A 21,267-nucleotide genomic window follows, 5' to 3' on the forward strand; every position below is an offset into this window, starting at 1 on the left:
CCTCACTAGAACCAAACAGTTTAAAAATAGAAGAAACAGGATTCGTTTCCTTTAATAAAAAGTCTATCAAAATCTACCCTCTTTTACCTGTGTGACTTAACCTATTCCCCATCTCCTGCACAGACCCCTTGTTCCAGCAGCTAAATCACTCACTCATCCTCTGAGCGTGTGTTAGTCTCTCAGTCGTGGCCTACTCTCTGCGGCCCCCAGGGACTATAGCCTGCCAGGCTCTTCTGTCCATGGGATTCTCCAGGCAAGAATACTGGAGTGGGTAGCCGTTTCCTTCTCCAGGGGATCTTCCCGACCCAGGGATCAAACCAGAGTCTCCTGCACTGCAGGCGGAGTCTTTATGTCTGAGCCACCAGGGGAGCCCTCTCCTACTCTTGCCACGATGCTGTTCAATCTGTGATGTGCTCACCCTGTCCTCCCCACTCCAAATTCCACAGATACGTAAGATTCAACTCAAGCTCCATCTATTTTGGGAAACTTTCCCTGGCCGCTCTGGTTTCACAGTGCTTTCAGAAGTACTTTTATTTACAGTGTATTCCACCTATCCTAACAGCTTTCATTTACCCATTCCATTCAACAGTCCCAGACAGCACACAGCTTCTATGTGCCTCAAACTATGTGAGACAATAGTGATACAACAGTGAGCAAAAGACAGCTTTGTCCTCACGTGGCCTAGATCAAGTTTAAGGACACAGACGGAAACGAAGAGCCACACATTTAGAAAAAAAACAAAACCTGGATAGTGTCTCACAGACAGAGTGCAGGGGGGCTGAGAGTGGATAAGAGAAGTACGCCAGGAACTCAGGGAAGGCTGCTGTGAAGAAAGGTGCTCCAGCTAGGGTCTGAAGGATTAGAGGGTGAGGAGCGGTCACCTAGGTAAAGAGAATGGGCGGTAAGGGGAGAAATGTGGCCTGGGATGAAGGAGGAGCCTGCGCAAAGCCCAAGGTGGGAGCGAGCACAGCGTACCGGGGAATGGAAAGGAGGCGATGCCCCTTGGCCAGGACAGAGGGGCAAGCAACCGAAACTGACTCCAGCGAAATTTAAGCCCAACAGGTAATTATTGGAAGGATACTGCGCAATTCACAGCGTTGCTGGGAAGGCCTAGAAAACCAAAGGAGTCCACACCTCAAAAACCCTTAGCCAGCATCAGCAGTCTGATAGGGATGACAGCTCCATTGTTTTAATGGGAGGCTTCAGAACTAGCATCATCCACACCCTCAGCAGAGGGCTTCTGGCGCCACCTCTGGCATCTCTGTCACCAGTGCCCTGGGGACAGGCAGAGGTCACTTCTGTCACCATGATGAACTCTTACCTCAGTCTTTTCTCCCCTCCTGTGCCACCACCTCCAGGCAGGCACCTCTGATTGGCCAACCATGCTCTCCTTTTCTGGGTTAATAAGAAAGTCTATGTCTAGTGTTTTCTACTTCTAAAGCAGGACACAGACTGTTTCTCATCAAGATTTCTCAGACGGAAAACTCCTCAAACACAGAAAGAAGGTCCAGGTGCTGGGCACACAGTAACACCACAGAAGGGTAAGAGTGCCCGCAGAATTTTCTAATTGTTTCAGCTGTGTTCATCTCACCTGACAGACTGAACTGGAATCTCCTTGGGGGAAGTGTCTGTGCTTTTTCCGTCCCTCATAAGCTCAGCCATGACTGACAACACCGGCCACATACCCCCTGCTCAATAAATTCTTGTTGACTTCAATCTGGTTCATTCTGCAAAGGTCATTTCATTTGACCTCAACTGGGAGATGATTTTCAAATGCAAAATCCAAATAACTCAGCCCTGGAGTCAGTAACATCTGCAGATACTCATGCCATGGGGCTGTGCAGAACCCTGGGCATGCGGAAACGTTCTGGGGTAGGAGAAGGTAACAGAATGGGGCTGCTACCTGATGCACCTGTCACTTTTCAGGGCCTTATGCCCTCTAGGGCAGGAGAGAACCTTATGTCTTAAAGATGCATTGGGCAATCCACTATTAGGTAGTGGTTACTTAGGTGAAAAAAGTGTCTTAAAAAATGCACAGTCTACACAGTCAGGTGCAATGAATGCCTCATGGCAAGGAATTTCTTCTCTCCTTTTCTTTTACAGTGCTTTGGTGAAAGGAGTGCTAGATTAGGGAATGGAATATCTAAGTCTGGCTCTGGGCTCCTTAGTCATGAGGCCTCACTCTAGTCCCCCGATTTCCTGGACTCTCAGATTCCTCTTCTAAAAAATGGGCACGGTAATTTACCGGGGTGCAAACTGCTAAAGGCACCAGTCGTTTCTGCTTGCTCCTTCTTGCTTTTTTCTGGAAATTGTTTATACCCTTTCTTCTAGAATGATGGTTCTTAAACTTGATCATATATCAGAATCACATGGAAAGCTTATTAAAACACAGTTCCTGAACCTACCTTTAGAGTTTCTGATCTTAAAAAGCTGGGAGAGTGTTTGAGAATTTATATTTCCACGTATCTTCTAGGGAATGTTGATGTTATTGGTCCAGTGACCACACTTTAAGAACCACAGCGCTAGAAACCAACCCCCTGTTATGCTCAAGTCCATGGGGTTTAAGAGGTTCAGTTCAGCCTCTGGCTCCAAGATGGGGACAGAAACCAGGCCTGACTAATTAGTTTATTCACATCACCTAGCCACAGAGGCTGACTTGGGGTGGGCAGGAGACCCCTGTCATGCCAATGGGCATCTTCCTTCAAAGGTCGCTCAAGTGGTAGAATGTGAGTCTGAATTTGCTGGGGGCTATCTGACCCCTGATGATTAGCAACAGGGGAGTCAGAGAACAGACACGCAACACTCAAGATTCCTCAAGCTCAGCTTGAGCTTCTCCAGGCACCCTTGAAGTGTGCTATATAAGATCATACATTCTCTTTTTTGCTTCGGCCACTTGGAATTTCTGTCACTTACACTCAAATAATCCTGAGTAGAATATACACTTAACTTCCTAAGAACAGAGTGTGGGTTTAGTCCCTTAAGATACAAATTAAAAAGTTCCAAGAAGTCATAACTGTGAGACAATGACTAGATAGGAAAATTATGAGATGGTGATACAGTTCCTTAAGGAGTAACTTTCCAGACAATCTGAGAACAGCACAGCAAAAACCACTATGATAATTAGAAGAATAGTAAGGAACCTTTGCTGAGCAGTCAATGAATATCAGGCTCTCTGTTTAATGACTTCATGCATTATCTAACCTAACCCACACAATGAGCCTTGAAGGCAAATGCTGTCATAATAGCCCCTCAAAGATAAGGATACCGAACCTCAGAGATTTTAGGAAACTTACCAAATTTACCAATCAGTAAAAGACAGTAAGAAAAGAAAAAAAAGGGGGAAGAAAGTCAGTTCAATTGGCCTGACTCCAGAAGCCATATTCTGTTATCCTTGTGAGATAAGAAGTCTTGACCTTCCATTTTAATTCAGAGACCACACCATCTTCAGGATATAAGGAAGGTGCTTGGTTCAAATAAAGAAATAAATATGGGCCCCTTGGAAAAACAAGAAAGCTCACAACACAGTTTGGCCTGGGTTTAAGAGGACTGAGAAGCTTCCAGTTGACTTCAAACTGGCAGGGTGGTGCAAACCTTCTGGAGTTGCCTGAGGGTCTGGAAATAACTGCTTCTGTCTCTGTGGCCAATGGATCATCTTTGTCTGCCGTGAACTCTGTGCAATACCCACTTCAGGGACTGTGACAAAGGCACCTGAATGTAGCATCCCCAGATCCTTTCCTGTCCTGACATCAACAAACTCTTAAAGGGCCCACTGTGTCAACTCATTTGGTTATTATGACAGCTGCACACATCTGTGGCCTGCCTAATTTCTCTAATCAGCATCCCCACCAGCCTGCCTCTAAGTGCCTGTACCCAAGACGGAATTTCTCAGGCATTCCAAAGACCCTCAATAAATATTTTATTGGTGACCAATTTCCACTGCCTCAAAAATACATACTCAGATGGTTTGCTTACATAAACAGATCAGTTTTTCAAATAACTTTCAGTCCTTTTCAGTACGCCCTGCAACTCCATTGCACAACTTTTCTACTCTTCGATCTGTATTTGTTCCAAGGTACAATGGCAGCCTGAGTCCTCTTGTGTATACAGTGGAGGTGGTACAATTGTATGCGGCGTTGACTCCTCAGTCCTTCTTTATTGCCTGCGTGATTCTCTCACCAACTTGCTACCCTGCATTCCTACCCCCATTCTCACTCCCCACACCTAAATGATGCCTCTCTGGGCTGCGGGGCTCTCTTTCTGAAACACCAAGGTTCTCTGACTCATAAGCCAAAAGTCTGCTATCAGTTCAACCTGGTGCCTGCCCCACGTTAGCTCCTTCACCTGCTCCTCCTGAAGTTCAATCTCAGCATTGCTTCCTTGCAGCCATACCCCAAATATGTATTTAGCGTCAACTGTCCCATCCCTGGTCAGCCTGGCCCGACCACCGCTTCCTCAATTCAGACTCTGAACCCTCTGCTAAGGATTGTTTCTTGGTGTTGAAGACACCATCCTCCTGCACCATCTTTGCCCATCCAAACACTACTTGTCCTTCAAGTTCCAGCTGAACATCTTCTTCCTCCGTGACACCGTCTCAGATCCCCTGAACTGGAGCTGATATCTGCCTCCTCTGGACTTCCACAGCCCCTTTACTGCTCCTCTCTCACAGTTCCTAGCCTGTCTCTATTACAGTTATTTACAGATAGAAACCTTATCTCCCCCACTGCTCCATAAAATCTTGGAATACACAGCCCTTGTGTCACTCATCAACATATTCTATACTAGACCTGGCTTCGTACCCTGCACATTTGGGAAACTCATATATGGAACAAATAAATAAACTGATGGGGTTCTGGGATGTGACCCTATCCCCCAGTAACCCTCTTACAAACCGTCACATTGATGGAAATTCCACAGTATAAGATTAGTTGCCCTGGGCTGCCACTGAATACCTATTGTAGGGGTATCTCACTAGCCTATACTTAACAACAAATGTCTCCAGTGATGTGGTCAGTGGCCCAGTACCCCTGGAGAATTTGGGGATCCAGTCTGAAGCAGCCCCCCCATCAGCATGATTTTTCAAAGTATAATGCTTTATCTGTTAAAATTCATGTGTGTTTTAAATTCTATTCTGTAAGATACCAACTTTCATTTAATAAAATATTCCCTCTTAATAGAAATGGTCCAAAGGCCTCAGGCATGTATGTCAGGTATGCCCTGTGGATCTGAGTACTTTCTGGCTCCTCATCGCAGATGATGTTACTCCTGATGGCAAGGCACAGGATTAAAGGATCTGAGTCATTCATACATTTCTGTGAATTAAGGATTCAGCTCTTTTCTAGCTGAAGGCAAAGGGAAGACAATAGGAGATACAAGATACTTACCAGGGACCAATGAGCATTGTGTTTCTGCAAAACCAATCTGGGGAGAGAGGCAGAGAAGACGTCCGCAGCATGAGAGACAGTCAAGGTGCCCCGAGACCTTAGGTGAGGAGAGAGTCTGATCTGGCCAACCACTGTCCAAATGGTGCTTCTGCTATGGCCTCTCCTCTCCCCATGGCAGCTGGAGGCCTGTGATGGAGAGGTCATCAATTCATTTTCTTACTGGAAGCTGAGCTAGCTCATCCAGAGCCTGGGGGCTGTCAGCACAAGATTGTTAATGAACATGTTTCCTGTAGATAATTATAGGAAAGGGAATATTGAAAGCACTTAAAACATTTCATTCTTTTTAATTCATTAATTATATTGCAATTATCCCATGTTCAGGATCTGTTCAGGAGACTGGATTCCAGCTATTTCTGTGAGGCTCCATGGGCAGAAATGAGGGTTGAGGGCTTGGAGAGAGAGAGAGAGAATCTGCAGAGAAAAGCTCAGCAAAGGTTAACTGTGCAGATTCAAGAAGCTAATTGGAAACCTCTTAAACAAAATCCAGGTTAATAAGAGTTGAAAAGAACAACATGATTATTACAATGGTTATCACTGTCTTTCCACCTACATCAAAATTGCTTGCATTTGGGGACATCCATCAGAAGTTGACATGCCGTGAAAACATGAAGCCTTGAAGTTGAATCAAAAGATTCTGAGACTTTTAGAGATGGGACAAATCTTATGGATGGTTGTGAGGTGATGGGGAAACAGGTCTAAATATTGCATCTTGCTCTGTGAGAACTGTCACTTTAGTTCTGTCTTCAAATTCTTAAATTATCCATGAAAGAGAGTATTAAGTAGATTGGATCAACAACTATGTACTGGACTCTTACCATATGCCAGGTATATAAGAATGATAGTGATACAGAGGAGGTCTCTGTCCTCACAGAACTTATATTCTATGGAAAATATGGCCAACTAAATAGGCAATCATGTTACAGATGAGGGTGTGTGCAAAGGAAGAGTCTTCTATTCTGGTCACAAGGAGGGGTGGTGAGAACGCTCCCAGTGTGTTCACCCTCTTGGGTGCACATGCATCACACTAACAGTATTACCCTACATCTCAATCCTTCACCCTCCTAGCTTTCAGGAATTCCAGGCTGCATAATCCTGATAGTGGTAGTGGAAAACTGAGAACTCTGCCCTCATATATAATTGGAGCTACAGCCTAAAAATCTGCAATTGGTCAGCTTAATGTTCACTGATCTTCCATCCTTTACCCGTGTTCCTCTGCTATTCATAGCTTCCTTTTTTGTCCCAATGATCACGCCACTGCCAATCCCTCTGGAGTACTCACCTCCATGCCACCCACAGGTGATGCTATCTGTGACAGCAAGGTATGCTCGATACAAATCATGTGGACCGCAGATAAGTCAACACAACTGTCCTAGTCAAGGTCCCAAATAGGTCATAAAGCCCAGCCAATATCAACAAAAACAATGTGTAGATGACTCACAACTGACCAAAGACACATGAGGGAACCTAGCTGAGCCCAAAGGATCCAGCTGATCCTAGTCCAGATTGCTAACAGAGTCATGAGCTAAGTAAACTGCTACTGTCTTAATCCATTATTTTGGGGGGTTGTTTGTTATGCAGTAATAGCTGACTTTATTTTGGGGGCTCCAAAATCACCACAGATGGTGATTGCAGCCATGAAATTAAAAGGCACTTACTCTTTGGAAGGAAAGTTATGACCAACCTAGACAGCAAATTAAAAAGCAGAGACATTACTTTGTCAACAAAGGTCCATCTAGTCAAGGCTATGGTTTTTCCAGTGGTCATGTATGGATGTGAGAGTTAGACTGGAAAGAAAGCTGAGCGCAGAAGAATTGATGCTTTTGAATTGTAGTGTTGGAGAAGACTCTTGAGAGTCCCTTGGACTGCAAGGAGATCCAACCAGTCCATCCTAAAGGAGATCAGTCCTGGGTGTTCATTGGAAGGACTGATGTTGAAGCTGAAACTCCAATACTTTGGCCACCTGATGCGAAGAGCTGACTCATTTGAAAAGACCCTGATGCTGGGAAAGATTGAGGGCGGGAGGAGAAGGGGACGACAGAGGATGAGATGGTTGGATGGCATCACCAACTCAATGGACATGGGTTTGGGTAAACTCCGGGAGTTGGTGACGGACAGGAGGCCTGGTGTGCTGCGGTTCATTGGGTCGCAAAGAGTCGGACATGACTGAGCGACTGAACTGAACTGAACTGACAGCAGTTAACTGTACTATAGATCAGTTCAATGCAACCAAAGGACTACTGTGTTCCTAGTCAACAGGGCCATAATAATGAATAAGACAAGGTCCCTGTCCATAGAAATTTATAATCCAACACCTCTTAAGTTTTACTAAGCAACTAAAAACTCTGCGATTTTGAGCTCTTGTCTGTAGATCACTAGGCATCTATGTTAAGGCTTCAGGGTACTTTGTGGACTCCTTCAAAATGTATTAAAATTTTGCATCTATCTCTCCATGTGCATTTTTTTTAAGCGAAGGCCTTGGATTTTACATCATGTTCTCAAAGAGATAAGTGACCAAGAAGATATTGAGAATCATTGGCTGTTCATCAAATCTAACCCTGTTCACAATGCCCGACACTCACATGGTCAGCAGTCCAGCCTATTTTCACTGCTGACTCATCCGATCAGAAAGTTGTCCTCAAAATGATACACTGCCAGAGGCCACTGAGGTTTACGTGTTGGACAATCAGAGTGCTATGGCTGTCTCTAAAAAAGCTTCCAATAGATAACGTTATCACTTTCTTGTCATATGGAGCAGAACCTCCGTATGATCCAAAGCACATTTTCTTTAAAAAACGATGGGCTTATCAGTGCCCTGATTTTGCTCACACCCACTATAGGTTTGGCAAATCTTTCTCCCAGGGCAAGAATACAAATCTATCATTTCCTATAGCTTCACTCTTCTGGCAACAAAGACCTTTCACTCGAGCCAACAATGCAGAATATCTACCTTGCAGGTTCCTGTTTGAGGATTTCACTGAGGTCTGTCTGAGATTAAGAATCATAAAACACCGATTACAACACCTGATGCTTGGGAAGGCAGTCAGATGGTCAGACTAATTATTCCTTTTTTTAAATTAGTGGGTCTTTCTTCATTTTTAAGTCAGATAACCAAGACCAAAAAAAGTAGAAGCAGGGTAAAGGACAGAAAATGTCCTGAATAACTGGGAGAGGAGAACCATTTTGTCCCCAGTTCTTCTACCATCTTGCTTAGCATCTTTGATCAAAATAAGCTACCATCTCTGAGTCTAGGTATTGTTATTCATAAAACTGGAATTATAAGCCACTCCCTGCCTTCATTCCAAAGGTGTTACTGTGATGCTCAAGCAACCAATACGTGCAAAGTGCTACCAAACCAGCGACTAAGGTTGGTCTCCCGTATCAAATGTTTTTGTGATTCACTTCGGATCTTTTGCCTGGTCCCATGTAATTCTGTCCAATTTTCACCTCTGGAGTTAAGGTATCATGTATCATTAACAATATTAGATGAACAACACCACTTCACAAATCAGGCACTCTAGGCAGCCTTCCTGGCCTCCCCCTCGACGGCTGGAATGGTAGAGCGTTGAACTCCTACAGTCCCTGTGCTTCCTTGGATTAGTGGGTTAAAATCACTGGTCTTACATCTTCATCAAAAGCTGGTATAACACGGTGGTTAAAAGTGTGAACTTGGGAATAACACTACCTGGGGTAGAATTCCAGAGCAACCACTCACTAGCTGTGTAAACTTGTGGAAATCATTTAACCTTCCTGTGCCTCATTTTTTTTTTTTTTTCTCATAGGCAAAATTGAAAAGATATTAGTATCCGTATCTCACCTGTTTGGGGAAGGATTAAAGTTCTCTGAACAATTCCCGCCCTCAGTGGAGTCTGAAGAGGACTCAGAAATGTTACTTAATATCATTAGCTCTTTCCTGCGCCAGCTGGGGAGCACCTGTGGCCTGTGCATCCCTCAGTAGCTGTTGCTTCATTTGCTGTTCGGTTGCTCAGTCAGGTCCAACTCTGCAACCCCAAGGAATGCAGACTGTAAGGCTTCCCTGTCCTTCACTATGTCCTTCACTGCTGCCTGATAGGTCTCAACAAATATTAAAATATATGTGCACAGCATGAATGAATGAATGATGTAGCACATTTGAATCCTGGTCCTAGTCAATCTCTAACTCCATGCAACACCTCTGAAACACGTTATTTGTTGTTCTAACCCTCAATTTCCTCATCTATTAGATGCAAGCAGTGGACCAAATAATCACTAATGGCCACTTCATCTCCAGAGGTCTATAAAATGAGATTATGAGGTGAGAAAGAGATGAGTTATTTTACCCAGAGCCTCCTGGTGGGCCAGAAAATTTACATAAGTGCCCTGTGAAATCTTCCCAGCATGCTGTCAAGTAAACAAGATTATCTCCATTGTATAAATACAAAAACTGATGAGACTCAGATAGGTTAAGTAAACTTTCCTCAGGCCACACAGCTAGTAAGTTGTGAAGCAAGATCTTCACCTAGTTCTAGCTAAAGTCAAAGATCTGTTTTTTCCACTATCCTGCTGAGCTCCAAGGCAGACAAGATTGTGTGCTGTAACTCCTGCAACACCTTCTCCCTTCAAAGGGAAGCAGGGGCAGGCCAGGTATACTTAGAACAGGTGTGGAGAGATCTGTCATTTGACACACATTTAGACACATCAGCATCTATGTTGGGATCCAGATGGGCAAAGATTAAGCAGGGGAGACAGTAGCAGCTCTAACAGTAGCCTTGAGTTAATTGCTATTTTGGTGTCCTCATGGAAGGAAACATCCACTGTACGTATTCACACAGCAAATGGAATTCATAACAATTTCTTTGAGTTGGGAATCACTTGTCCCCTCCTCCCTGGAGCTAATCCAATGTCTATATTTAACCCAGCAGGCTGGGTGGCATTACATTTGGGTGATTATTTATAGATACCCTCAAGCACGGTCTGCTAAAAAGCCACAGGGATTCTGCCAAGGCGGGGTGGGGGGAGAAGAGGGGAGAGTAGCTCCAGATGTGTGACTGCTTGTGAGGCCACGTCTGAACCTTTCTTGGATAAGAGGCCTGGGAACTCAAATATGCGTGAGATCTCAGTGTCTCTGCTTCTTACTTTTATTCCTAACTCCCAACATGAGGGGATTTATCTGAACATGGGGGTAGTGAGATCACCAATCTTACAGTTGGAAGGTCACTGAGAGCCAGTAGCCTGATCTCCAATCTGATATTTGAATCCTCTCTGCAGTATTTTCATTCAACAGATACTTATCAATTAGAACCCTAACCTTACCATCCACTGAGTCGATGGATAGTAACTGAGAAACTATGCTGGGATCTTGTGCCAGGACTGCACAGATGAGGGGGTCCCGGTCTCTGCCCTCAGGGGGTTACATCAAGTTGGGAGGACAACAGGTTGGAAAGTTACACGGTACACAGTCAACAAGACAACTGTGGTCACGGAGCACAGAGCATGGCATAACTCACGGGAACAAGGTGTCTGGCATGAAGAAAGGTCAGTAAATGGCGACCTTCATTATCAGTCCCATCTAGCTGACGTGGCTGGGAAAACTTCACAGCTGACTTTTGGATATTAAGTTGTATTTCTCCAGGCATAAAAGGAGGTGGGTAGGATGGCGAGAGAACAAACAACAAAGAACAAAAGAATGGAAGAACAGAATAATAGAGCCTTTTCAGGGATCAGTGAGAAGATAAGAGGGTCTGAAACATAGACTTCATGCTTGAAAAGGGTAGATTGGGCTTTATGTGAAGGGCCTTGAATATCACCCTAAACAGCAACTGCTCACAATGATTTGATAAGCAAAGGAGTAATGAGCCTTTTTGTCTTAAAAATATGCAAAAATTATCCATATCTGTTGATATTATTCAAATTTCAGGATTTCTTGGGGATGACTGTTAGAATCTGATCACTACTCTTTGTAAGCCTCCATTTTCATATCTATAATGTGATTAAGATGCATTTTCCCCTTAAGGAATTTATAGTCCAGAGAGGGTAAGTATTCATATGGTTAGAGAGTAACGCAGTTCATAATTAGTGTTCTCAGATGCTGTAAGGGTCTTGCTTTCCTGGCATACTGGTTAAACACTACAGCTGAGGATACTACTGCTATTATCACTCTTCGCTGATCACTTTACCATACGAAAGCTACTTGTCTAAAATACTTTACTCTGCTTTCACCTTTAAGTTAATGTTAACAACAATCCTGTGAGGTAGATATCAAATCCATTTTACAAACTAGATAAAGCTCACAAAGACTACTTACTTTGCCCAAAGTTGCACAGCTGGCAGAGAGGACCCCCGGTAGTTCTGATTAAAAGTTGAAAATCTCCTTAGAACCTACGGCAATCCTATTGTACATCTTTGAAAATGATGGTATTTCTTGGCGTGGGCTGGGTGAGTTAGGAAAGGTCGTGTGTATTGGTCACTGTCTTCAAGTGGCCTTCACTATTCTCAGAGCCTGCACTTCAGACCATCTTGTGGACTGTAGTCTACCAAGATTCCTCTGTCCATGGGATTTCCCAGGCAAGAATACTGGAGTGGGTTGCCGTTTCCTCCTCCAGGAGATCTTCCCTATCCAGGGATCGAACCCACGTCTCTTGCATCTCTTGCACTGGCTGGCAGATTCTTTACCACTGTGCCACCTGGGAAGCCCAGAGTTTTCATACGTTTTAGCTACCTTAAAGTCACAAATGTGCGACACTTCCCCCTCTGGTACCAATTCAATAGTAACATTGGGAGGCCCTATGTATTTTCTTAGAACCTCATCCTAACTAGCTGTGCAGCCTTACAGAGATCACTAATTTCATCAAAAAGCAGGAGGTTAGACCATTAATATATTTCAGTTATTCTACCTGCAAGCCTTTGGGGTAGGTGTCACAGAGCATGGAATTGGGAAGAGAATAGTTTTACTCCTCAAGAAATGTATTGCAGTAGATACAAAAACTATATGGATTAAAATTTCAAGAAAACAGTGTCACATGGCAGCAAAAGTTAACGTCCAAAAAAAGTGACTTGAGCAGTCAGTCCTGGCAGTGTGGACAAAAGATGAGCATTTGGCTGGGGTAACTGGTCCAGAAAGAAATCAGAGAAAAAGAGGAGAATTATACGGATGAGAAACGTGACCAACTTTGTGATTCTCTAAAATTGACCCTGGAGATAAATATGCAAGCACAATGGTTGCTATATTTTCATATATATTTCTAGTCTCTGTATTTATATCTTACATGCCAACATATGTAGAAATGCATCAACACACTGAAAAAGAAATCAGGAGAACTGGATTCTGGTCTCCCAGCACAGCCACTAGCCGGGGAACTGTGAGTGAGTTGCTAGACTGCTCCGGGCTAAAATTCTTCACCTATAGTGTGAATGACACTTAGCAGAAGATCCTCAAATTTCTTCCCAGTCTATTCTTTGTAATTATATGAGTCTGTGTTTTAAAAAACAAAGACGGGAAATGCACAAGGGAGAGATTCAATAGCTCTGCCGGTTGTACCTTCCCAGTGTAATACGCTTCTGCTGTAGCACAAACACACTTTCCTCTCTGTGGCAAAAAGGAAAAAAGAATGTACAACAATTCTTGAAATACGTCCTAAATGTTCATTAGGTTCCAGTGACAACATTTTAAATGAACATCAAGTGACAGTCTCGTCATCTATTAATAGAGTATAATTTTCGACAGGTGGAATTCTGGGACTTATGCAAATGAAAGATGGGGTCCTCTGTTATACTTCTTGGTAAACTTCCAACATGCTGACTTAATAGCTACAGTGTACTGAAAAAAAAGAAGCCACTCACATATATTATAAGGGAGATAATGAATTATTATTCAAAAAGTAGGCTTGTTGTACTCATTTGCATATAATGTTTAATTTTTACCAAATGTTTCATTTTAATACATGCAAAAATGATCAAGAACTATCAAAATATGCTAATGAAATTTCTATTGCAAATATATTGTTGCCCTTGATTCTGAGGGTTTATTATAAAAACATTTGAAATTCTCAATGGTAAAGCGATTCTTTTAATAAAAATAATATTGAAAATATTCACACACTTTGGAGTTGAAAAGGACCTTAGAGATTGTCTAGTTAAATCCCTTGATCTTATACATGGGGCTACTGGCGCTCAGAGAGCTGGAACAACTTGTTCATGGTCACACAGCAAACCAGTGGGGTATCTGTTGTTGCTATTGTTCAGTCGCTCAGTCGTGTCCGACTCTTCACGACCCCATGGACTGCAGCAGGTCAGGCTTCCCTGTCCTTCACTATCTCCCTGAGTTTGCCCAAACTCATGCCCATCAAGTCAATAATGCCATCCAACCATCTCATCCTCTGTCGTCCCCTTCTCCTCCTGCCCTCAATCTTTCCCAGCATCAGGGTCTTTTCCAGTGAATCGGCTCTTCACATCAGATGGCCAAAGTATTGGAGCTTCAGCTCCAGCATCAGTCCTTCCAATGAATATTCAGGATTGATCTCCTTTAGAATGGACTGATTTGATCTTCTTGCTGTCTAAGGGACTCTCAGGAGTCTTCTCCAGCACCACAGTTCGAAAGCATTGATTCGGAGAGCTGGGACAATGTGTTCATGGTCACACAGCAGGGTTCCTGCTCTCCAGGTGAGTGGGTTTTTACCAAGCCACATTTTCGCAAACAGGCTTAGTGTTTCAAACAGGCATTTCAAATGTTCAGAACTGTATCCGGTTTTGTAATCAGTTAATTCTTGTCAGTTATTTGGACGTGCATGGGGAGTAACATACCAGGAAGAGTAGGGGGACAGGGGTAAGGCTGCCAGACATACAGACAAAGGTGAAATACAAAACTCTCTCATGAAACAGTATTTCCTAAACTATGTCATTCAACCACCATCATCATGATTTTTATTATTTATAGTCCATTTATACTATTTACTTATTTAAGACTTAAGTCTTATATCAACTTTTGAAATAAAATAAATGGTTTTGTTTAAAGCATTTAAATAAATGCTTATAGAAGGGCTTTAAATTACCATAGTAAATGGAAAGCCAGAGAACATGTTTGAAATAGAAGATAGTGGTTTTCCATTGTTGTTCCAACAACAATAATAATGAAAACATACAGCTGTTAATGTAATTCTAACAGGATACTATTACTTATCAGACTTCCCTGGTGGCTCAGCGGTAAAGAATCCGCCTACAAAGAAGGAGACTTGGGTTCAAAGCCTGGGTTGGGAAGATCCCCTAGAGAAGAGCTTGGCAACCCACTCCAGTATTCTTGCCTGGAGAATCCCATGAAGAGAGAAGCTTGGTGGGCCACAGTCCACGGGGTCACAAGAGCGGGACACGACTTGGTGACTGACCCACCAGCACTGTTCCCTAACAGAGGCCCTGGGCCTGGAGCGCGCTCTTACTCTGTCACATGTATATAAATAAAAGGACGGCAATTGGGAGATCAGCAAGTGTCAGAAGTGTGAAAGATGTTAGCACCCAACTAAGATGATTTTGCCTTGACATTTAAAGATAATTGAAAAGGAAATGACTTTCTCCCAGTATGGTTCAGTGTCTTCAGTGTCCTGTTCCATCTAAACCTCCTCCTGGACCATCGATAGTGCTCGTCTCACACTTTGGATGCTGGGCTAGAATGAGACATCTCTTGTTATTTAGGCCTCTGACACTGACATTTCTGACCAAGGAACCAGAGAGCAGGAAAAAAATGAACGAAATCTCACTGAGCATTCAAGCAACTTAATACAGGGGCGAAGGTACAGATTCAGGATCCAGCAGCCAGGCAGGCACCCTCATCTTGCCATTTAATAACTGAACAAAATGTAAATTAACTACTCTAAGGCTCAGTCTCCTTTGTGATAAAGTGACTATTTACTGGAAATAGGCAACAATGGTGAAGTTACTTCATTACAACAGAAGTTTAGGGAATAGATAACAAGGGAGATGACTCTCAAATCCCATGGCCCAGAAGACTGCCATGTCTGCCTTGTCTGTGCAATAGTAGTCTCTCTGCCTAACTAGAGTATGAGTCTCACGAGGCCAGAGACTTTGTCTGCTTTCCCTTCGCTGGATCCTCGGCATCTAGAAGAATGCCGGGCTCGTGGCAGGGCTCAGGAAAGGTTTGGGGCCCAACTGCACAGACAGCATGTGAGGGTTTTTCCATCCTTTGTCTCTCCCAATCCTGACACGCACTTCTGAGACTCCCATAGTTCAACAACAGCAGATCTTTGCTGTCTTCAGCCCTACGTTTGTCTTCCTCTTCCCTCAGCCCTCTTCTGGATTACTTGGGGTTCTTGATGGCAGATGAAAGAAACCACCTTAAACTTCAGTAGATAAGATATGCAGTGGGGAGCTATGGGGACTCCTGGCACTGATGGTAAGGCTGTAGGTGCCGACCAAGGGCAAACGAGAGTGCGCACAGCTAAGCTCTTAGAACTGGAATGATCCATTGCAGACATCCTGCTTCCCCCCTACATGCCCTCTTACTCATGTGCCCCTGTTAGACCCCTAACCACACTGAAAAAAGTGAAAGTGAAGTCGCTCAGTTGTGCCCGACTTTGCAACCCCATGGACTATCAGGCTCGTCCGTCCGTCCATGGGATCTTCCAGGCAAGAGTACTGGAGTGGGTTGCCATTTCCTTCTTCAGGGGATCTAAGCCTCACATAATTTCGACCAGCCCTGAATCTTGAGCTACTCCTTTAAGATTCAAAAATCCTCCTTTGTAAAGGAAAAAATGCCATCTGCTTAAAAGAAAGTAAAAGCTTGTATCTTGGCAAAATCTACATGATAGATTATTAAGTGAAAGACACCAAAGTACAGAATGGTACGTGTATCCTTTATGCAAAGCAAAAAAAAACAAAAAACAAAAAAGTGTGCCTATGCTGTACGAATCTATATGGATTTCCCTGGAAGCTGCAAACTATCATGGTCATACGGTTTCTACAAAGGTACTGTGACTAGGAAATGGGGGGAAGGACTCATCCCTTTTACTGCCTGTGACTATTCAGATCCTTTGAATTTTGCACCATGTGTGCATATTACCTAATAAAGAGATGAATTTAAAGTGATTTTTAAAAAATAAAAGTAATTTAAAAAAGAATACTACCCTGGGATAGACTATATGACAAGTCTACTTTTTTTTTTTTTTATTATGGTTTAGCTTCTAGAAACAGGGGTAGAAAATATTTTTCTTCCTACTGGTTAGAGACGGTGGAAGGGGGATTCCCCTTCAACCTTTGATGGTAGGTTCTCCTCTGCATATATGAAGAATATCTGAATGCACTGTATCTGTGGTAGGTTTCATTAACGGCTCCATTTTTTACCCCTTTCTGTATTCCTAACTTTTGTCAAGTGATTTTCACTTTCTTCTGTGAAAGGCAGAGTCCATTTTGCCACCCCTTAAATTTGGGCTGAACCACATGAATTGGAATTGCTCTTGGATTATGGAACAGGGGTGGCAGTCACAGGGTGTCACTTCTGAGTCTAGGCTTCAAAAGTCATCTTCTGTTCCTATTTGCTTTCATGCATCTCTATCATCTCCATGGGAAAAATCCCTGACTCATCTGTTGGTCCAAGGAGGACAAGAAGCATATCAAGCAGACCTTGTCCAGTTGCAGTTCAGAGCTTCCTATTGGGCCCAGCTAAGATGAGCAGAACTATCTGATAAATAAATACTCATCACATGGTCTCTACAATGTGCAATTGCTTGATATGTAGCACTTGGTGACTGACACAGCAACAACAATGAAAAATATCTGATGCAGACACTACCTTCCCGACTGCATGGACTGCGTGACCTCTTGCCCTCTCAAAGGAAGAAACATCACTGACACCAGGTAAATTCCTGTAAGGTGACCTGCATTTCATCTTTCAATTATCACACAATCCTATCACAGAGGCACCCTTTTATAAAACAGGAAATAGAGGTTCAAACAAGTAAACAATCTTCTCAAGTTTATAAAGATGGTCAATGGCAGAGCTCGGATTTTAAACAATTTAAATGGAATGTCCTCTTTTCTCACACACCAAAAAATAAAAAGCTATTTCTTTAACAGACACAGTCTAATACAAACCTATTACAGGCAGGTCCTGCCCCTTTCTAATCAACCCACTTGGGTAGACATTAAGATGAGCTTGGAACACAGCCAAAAATGGAGCTGCCACAAGAGTGTCACAAGACAAACAGAGTTTTCATATTCATCTCTAGAGAGTCATTCCCCAGGGAAGGCAAGATTCCTTTCTGGAGAGAGGGGCCTTGGGCAGGAGTAAACTTCAGAGTTCAGAGCAGCCTCAGCTAATAAATCATTTCTGAGACAATAGCCTGCAGTATCAAGTTACTCCAGGCCCAATTTTGCCATCTCTGGATGAAAAAAAACCTGTGCTCTGCACTTCAGGCTGAGAGCTGGGAACAATTCGTTGCTTTAAAGTGCTCAGGCTTCCTGTCTCACCCTTTGTTTCCAAAGTTCTAGGGCAGGCTTTTGCCTAGAAGGATAATGGGCCCACTCCCACTCTTCAGGAGATGTGCATATGCCTGCTGGCTCAAAACGCTTAGGAAACAGCAGCACTTCCCCGCGGAGCATTTGGGAATTCGTGACCACCAATTCTTGCAACCATGATCTCATTTTTCTCTTCCCTTCAGCTCAGGGAGGTCAGTTTTATCACCCTTGCGTTTCCAAGGAGAAAACTGAAGCTCTGAGAGCAAAGGATAGTGGCTTCTGGCTCTACCACTGACAACCAGAAGATCTGAATTTAAAATCCTGGCTGCTGAAACCAAGCCAGGGAGTTGTCCATAGTGATGGGTCACATGGCATGACAGCTCCTGCATGGCCCTGTCTCGTGACCATCCTCTGGAGATAAGCTTTGCCCTTTGCTAGTGAATCTTGGTGAAAATACAAATTGTCTGCCAGAACACTTGATTGAGCCATCTCTATACCTTGTCCTACATGACTTGATCATGCAATAACACAGGAGGAATGGACCTTAGAGGTGTAACTGGCCCAACTGCTTCATTTTATACTTGGAGTAACTGAGACCCAAGGCCACGCAGGGAAGTCCGTAATAGAAACCCAAACTTGGATTTTCATTTCATGACAGTAGCCCACCACCCTCCTTATAGCACCACTCTGAAGCAAAAAGTACTAAAAATGTTTGATTTACAGAGTATCACAGACCCTCTTTGAGCGTCTCATTTGTCTCCCCCTGGAAAACAGACTAGAAGGGCTTTTGTTTCTCCATTTCCCAGACAAGGTAATGGGCAATCAGAAAGGTAAAGAACCTAGGACTGAAACACTCTAGATCAGAGCCAGTTGCTAGAGATCCTGAAGAAGCCAACTCCTTCATTTTCAAAGGAATCTTAGTGAGATTCATTTACATTTATCTATTTATTGCATTTACTTATCTATTTATTTACTTACAGCATTTATTGCATGGGACTATGTGCCAATTTCCAGATTGGTGCTAGAATAATAAAACACACATGACTTGGTGCCTGCCCTCATGGGTGTTACATTCTAACCAAGGAAGCAGACATGAAGTCTATAATTATATAAATAAAGTCTATGATTATATAAATAAATATACAGTGAAAAATATAGGCAGTCATAACAGCACGCTGTTGACAAGGAGGACTGACTTCTTACAACAGGTGAGGAAATGTTTCTCTTGGGAGCTCTGGAAAGAAGTGAGCATCCCTAAAGGGAAGATGGTACCCAGCAGATGTGGGTGTCCTAACACAGGAAAGAGCAGGTTTCATTAGAGTAACAGACAGAATGCCAGAGTGAGTGGGGTGCCAGGTAGAGTCAGACCATGCAGTTCTTTGTTGGGTCAGAGAATTGCGACTCTTATTCCAGGAGTCAAAGAAGCCACTGAAGATTTTAAGCGGTTGAGCAGAATTATCAGACCTGTGATTTAAAAGTTAAACACATTCTTCCTCTAATGTCAAGAAAAGATCAGAAGGGCATCAAGAGAACAGGTGGCTGTCTTTGACTAGTGAAGAGGCAGTGAGAGAGGTGAAAAGTGAGCAGATTTGCACTACACTTTGGATGGAGATGCACTGGGATTTAGTGATTGATGACTTGGGAGAGCAGAGGGAAGAGAAAATAAAAGATGTTAAAAAGGACTCCCAACTTTCTGGCATGGGAAATTAAGTGATGAAGAGTTGAGAAACACCAGAGACAAAGAAGCAAAAGGACAAGTGTCTGAGGCTGGACAGAAAGTGAAGGATTCAACTTGGGATGTGTGGCAAGGTTAGCTCAATGGCCAGTCATGAATTTAGATCTCAGAAGGGAGAGATCTGGGGGAGGGGCTGGGGAGATAAATTTGGGAACCACGGGCTACAGATGGCTCTTAAAGTCAAGGGATGGTCTGGATTTCCTACACAGAAGTGAACAGTGGGAAGGGCAGAGCAAAGCAAAGCTGAGAATCCAGGAAAAGAGGAGACATGGGATCAAACTCGGGGGACTTCAACATTTTAGGCAGAAAAGGAGGGGCTGGTAGTCGGAACTGAGAATGAGGAAGCAGGTGAGGGGGAGGAGAATCAAAAGAAGACTCCATGAGGAATGATTAATATTTTTCAAGTGGTAGAGAGGTCAGGTGAAATGAAGACTTAGACTTGGCTTCATGAGAATGGCTAGTGAATTTAGGATGGAGTGATAAGGCAGAAATCCACCTGGAGCCAGCTGAAGACAGAACAATGCGGGGAGGAAAAGAAATTGCATGCTTGACAATGTTTTTGAGAGGTTTAGATGTGAAAGAGGATAGAGAAACTGATCAGTATCTGGAGGGAACTTTGACATTAGCTTATTGGGATTGTTACATTTGCTGTGTGACCTTGGGCAAGGTAACTAACTCTGTGTTTTTACACACGTGCAAAATGAAAATAATAGAAGATATTCGTAAACTGCTGAGATGAACAACAGGTGATACAGATGATGGAGAAGGGAGGTTGGATGAGAAATGGATATGGTGGGCAGGCAGGAAGGCGGAGTGGTCCTTGGCCGAGGGAGGGACTGTTCTTGCTTTGGAGGAAAGATGTCAAGGATGGGAACAGGATGTCAAGGGACAGTTCCTATGTGAGTTTGTGGAAACCTGGCCTAGCAGCCACTTGTGATCCTAAATCTAGTGTGTATGAAGGGGACTGTGGGAGACCCGAGGACAAACGTGGCTGCCTTAGAAGTTACTCCTCCAGTCCAGGCGCTTGGTCCATGTTCCGTGGATGGGAGCCCTGGAGGCTTGAGCCATGCAAGTGAGAGTACAGACAGACAAGCGAGATCAGAGACAAGAAAGCATCAGATCAGGGTCAGCCGGGTGGGAACGCACAGTGGGGCTACAGAAGCAAGGCGCGTCAGTGTTCAAGTGATTAATCTCTTGTCTCCATCACTCTAAATGAGCTAAACAAATCCCTGGCTGGGCCTGTCACACTGATGCTCCGCATGCAAATCGTTCCTAATGAGCAGGGTGCAGGGCTGGTCCCTTGGTTTGTAAATCCATTCATTTCACAAAACACTGTCCTGGTCACAGATTTCTGTGACAATCAGTTGGCAGATGAGCTGTTAAATGAAAACACTGACCATTCAGAACTGCTTTTGGAATGTGCTGTCTCACAATGAGACCCACCGCGTGCAGCGGACTCAGGGCTGACTGAATGACTTGGGTTCATGTCCTGACTCTGACCATTTTCCTTTTTCTGAGCCTCTATTTTTTTTCCTGCATGAAATGAGTGGCTTAAGCTAGGCTGGCATTTCCTGATTATTCACAGTTATTCACAGTTTGCAGAACAATTTTTTTAAAGATTCTATGATAAAATATTATGGATAAATTGGGGGTTGA

General features: G+C 43.5%; 1 protein-coding gene across 5 annotated transcripts in view; it reads right to left on the reverse strand.

Moving 5' to 3' along the window:
- Positions 1-21,267, reverse strand: part of BRINP1 (BMP/retinoic acid inducible neural specific 1) — a 526,454-nt gene that overhangs the window by 334,244 nt on the left and 170,943 nt on the right. For 2 of the 5 annotated variants that reach the window (XM_081576125.1, XM_081576132.1), the window contains exon 2: positions 5,382-5,567. The exons of the other annotated variants lie outside the window; for them this stretch is intronic. The gene's annotated coding sequence lies outside the window, so the exon portion shown is untranslated. The remainder of the gene's footprint in view (positions 1-5,381; positions 5,568-21,267) is intronic. 5 annotated transcript variants of the gene reach the window in all.

Source organism: Giraffa tippelskirchi, chromosome 1 (assembly GCF_054371585.1).
Source record: "Giraffa tippelskirchi isolate mGirTip1 chromosome 1, T2T-mGirTip1v1.2.pri, whole genome shotgun sequence".
Lineage (NCBI taxonomy): Eukaryota > Metazoa > Chordata > Mammalia > Artiodactyla > Giraffidae > Giraffa > Giraffa tippelskirchi.